Here is a 4,210-nt window from a genome sequence, read left to right on the forward strand (position 1 = left end):
TAGCTAATTTTGATTTTAATGAGAAAAATGAGAGGGAAACAGGGGAAAATGACTTAGTGACTCGAACACTCATATTTGTCTTTGTAAACTTTCCCTTCTTAAAAATGTGCTTGTTTTAAATGCTAAATATATTTAGTTACCTCCTTCTATTCAAACTTAATTACCTTCTCCCCTTTGTCATGACATGGGTGGAAAGTTTTTGCCATGTCAGGAGAGGTCGTCACACATTCTTTTGCAGTTCTCTTCATTAATTTCTTCTTGCTGAAGCATTTTCTCTCGTGCTGGGAAGGTAGAAGAGTGTAACAGAAGAGCCCTGAAACATCAGCAGGAAGCTGTAAGCTGGTTAATGCAGTATAATTGTCTGGACATAGACTGGTCTTTGTTTGTGTGATTCACTCCGAATCAGCTGTAATTAACTCCAGAGTGTTTCCAGTTTGCCAGCAAAGAAAAATTACAGCTTTTCTGTTTTAAATTGTAAAGCGCACACACATTAACTATGCAGATTGCATTTACTTTGATATATTTCTATCCTGCAAGAAAAAAAGCTTGCTTGGCTCCCCTTCTCACCTCTAAAAATGTGTTTGTTAAGTTATTTGATTTAGTGTCTATTGAAACATTATGGTTCCTTAATAGTTGGGTTTGAAACCTTTTTACTTAAAAATTTCAATCCTTTGACATCCTTGTATTTGCCTTCCTTCTTGCTAATGTTTTTAATACTGCAATGGGAAAGAAGTTATGCAATCTTTTATGAAATACTAAACATCTACTAAAATAAGCAAATTGCAGAGAAAGCCTGCTTAAAGAAAACCACCTCTAAAGGTTGAGATCAAATATATATTCTGACGTAATTGGTGCTTCCACCCAGGTACTTCACCTGTGTTTTGATCTATCAAAAGAGAGACTGTGAGAAAAGTACAATTTCACTACCTCTTCTCTTGGTCAGCACGCCAAACCCTTTTAAAAGCTTCTGTACAGTGGTTTATAATTATGAATTCCAGCATGGGTAAAAATGAGGTTGCGGTGTGAACTAATACAGACTGGTACACAAAAGATCTGTCAGCAACTGATGCAAAAAAAAAGAAGAAAGAAAGAAAGAAAGAAAGAAAGAAAGAAAGAAAAAAAAGTCCAACCAAAAATCTTTTTTTTTTCTTTCTTCTGAATTTAACAATAAGGAATTTAAGCCTCAATGTGGCTTTAGCAACCAAAGAAAAGAAGCTCTTGGTGTCTGCATAATACCACTTTGATGGATTTTTTTTCATCAGTTCTCTGTACGTGGCAACAAATAAACAAGTCAGGATTAGATATATGTGCCGTTTTCACACTGCGCCTCTCTTTTGTCTTTGCCTAACTCACTATGACATATTGACAGAGGATTTGGAATGAGGAAAAGGCCACAGCAGAGACAGTGATGACCTTTTGGAAACTTGATATAATTCAAGGATTCTTATTTATTTTCTTTTTTTTTTTAATTTGCAACTTGTTACTAAATACTCTCATAAGTGGACAACTTTTAACTTGTTTAAAATTGAGTAAAGACTCGCAGTGTCAGGAGGTGACTAAAGAGCAGATGAGAATAAAAACAATAGGCTAAGGAGTGCATTGGTCTTCTTTCCCAGCCCTTAGCAGAGTGGCTATCCTAGCATTCCTTTCCCAATATTCTGTCCTCTTGATCAGATCATGTTCTTTTTAATCATTTCACAAACATTGTCTCACTGGACTGTAGAGAAGTGCTGGGACAATCTCAATTAAAAAACAGAGGTAAAACTGGCCTCTCTGATTTTGGGTTCTAATGGGAACTCTGCTTGCTGAATGCAAAGGAATTCCTCTATTTTTCAGAAAGCACCCCCTTTCATTAGCTTGGCTCCTTGTAGGTGGGTTTGGTCACTTAGCAGAGCAGAGTTTAGGAAGCAGTGACTGCAGACGAAAGCCAAGCAGAAGGAGCCAAAAAAAAAAAAGTATTTTTTTTCCCGAATATTATCCATTATTTCCGAAAGAGGGATTTGACATGATCAAAGTCACCGATCTTGTGAATTACCAAGAATACCAAAAAATGTGTACACACATTCTAAGCAGACTAGCAGGTATGTATTGCTCTAAATTTAGTTTTTCAATTATATTAGGTTTTCTCTTTGAAAGTTTTTGAGGATTTTGGTGATATTTGAAAATACAATGTTTGGCATTTGAGACAAGAAATAGGTGAAGACTAAATAGAAAACAGCTTAAATGGTTACACAGACTTTTTGGAATGAATTCTAATGGTTTAAGTTACATGGTTATCTTCATGGTCTTCATACTGAGACTTATAAAACTTTTGCATAAGTTTCCTCAGTGGATCACATAGATAAAAGAGAAACCTCATCTGACATTGATAACTATAAAATCAGTTAGCATCACATTCAGTGTCCTGTACATACTTATCTAAATGAGTATTTAATTGCACAAGCTAAAGTGATTCCATCACTGAAAACCATTGCTATGGTTATCATTAATAGTTACAGAGAAAATTTAAGACTCAGGTACTGTATTACTATCTAGATAGTTTTGCTATTGTTGGCTTTGAATGAAGTGTAAACTTAATTGTATAAAAGACTTATGTATTTGACTTAGTTTCTGATTGATATGTAACTTGAGAATAAATTGATAGGCAATTTTGTGTAAAATTGTATGAGAATAGTATAACATAATATATCCTAGAATGACCTGGAATGGATTCTTTAACATAGTTTTTATAGAGATATATTTTTTCATATGAGATAGTTTTACTTATTTGAAAGTTACTTCTAGTTCTTTTAAGGTAAAATATAAAGTATCTATTTTATATAGAGATATATTGAGATAATACATTGTAGAGTCCATTTGGTTTGGGGCCAAAATTACTTACTGCACATTATCTATAACTCATTTGAGGTGTGTTCAGAATGTATATAATAGTTTTAGCAGGTGTTTTTGTGGGCTGAAAACTCTAGTATGGATGAAGATGAATTGGAATTCATATAATTATAAATATATCTTAGAAATTCCTTTCCTTTACAAAGCATTTGAGAGATTTTCTCATTCATACAGCTAAGGTGAATCTTCTTCCACCTAGATATTAAGACTAGTTGATTATCTTATCATTGGGGAAAGTTCTCTGGGTTCTGAGACTTTACATTTTAATCTAGCATCATTAATTCAGTATTTAGCACCCTGCTTTCGCTCCAGATTTCTAGTCTTTTCCTGACTTTTTCATTTCTTTGAGCAGGGGGTTATATTTTAGTCATTTTGGCTTCCTTCAAATGTATACATTGTGCAGAATTGGTAAATGTAAAGGTAAACATTATTGTTTGTGGACTAATTAGAAGATTATTAGGTTTTCGTGCTTATGGTTATCAGATTATTTCAGAGGGGCTTAAAAGCTGCATGCATGCCATGAGGATAATTAACCTGGAGCTCATCAATGATTAAAATTACACACTAAGCTTTGTGATATTTGATTCATGAGCAATTAGAATGTCATTTTAACCATCTCAGGTACCAAAACGGATTTTTATTTCATTTTCAATCTATGCAGATCTTTTGATATATTTTAAACTGATCACTTCCTCTCTGATTTAGTTGACAAGATTAGATTTGATTACAATAAAGGGAGCATTAATAAGCTATTCTTCATACTTAATATGTCAGTGACCTTCAATGATGTCTTCCTTCTAAAAGAGCTTTGTGAAAGGAATTTCTAAAACCCTTAGTAATATCAATGATCCCAACATTTTGCTTGTTTTCTTCTTAACTCTTTTTGCCACTGTGAAGACTCTGCTGGAGTACAGTGGTGGGAGGAGCATTCAGGCTGAGAGAGTTCACCTCTATCATAACCAATACAATATGCAATGTAACATAGCAACAGCAACCTTTCTTATTTCAAAACTTGTCTAGGATATGTGAAAGTGGTGGTTCTTTTAAATTAAGGCCTTGAAGTTATGAGTGCCTTAGAGTTTAAGATTTGCTTATCGGTTTCATAAAATCAAGATAGCACCTATATCAGAGGCCGAAAGTAAACACTAAAGTTTCAGACCACTCAACTGTTGTGTACAGTGCCTTCATTCTGCAAACTGAGAGATCTGCAGGGAATCAGAGAAACTTAGGCTGTAATCAAGCTTCTATGACTGTAGCTGAAGTTTGCACACACATGCATACACCACATATAGCACACACACAAACACACACAGAATACACT

The sequence above is a fragment of the Callospermophilus lateralis genome, unplaced genomic scaffold (assembly GCF_048772815.1).
Source record: "Callospermophilus lateralis isolate mCalLat2 unplaced genomic scaffold, mCalLat2.hap1 Scaffold_45, whole genome shotgun sequence".
Lineage (NCBI taxonomy): Eukaryota > Metazoa > Chordata > Mammalia > Rodentia > Sciuridae > Callospermophilus > Callospermophilus lateralis.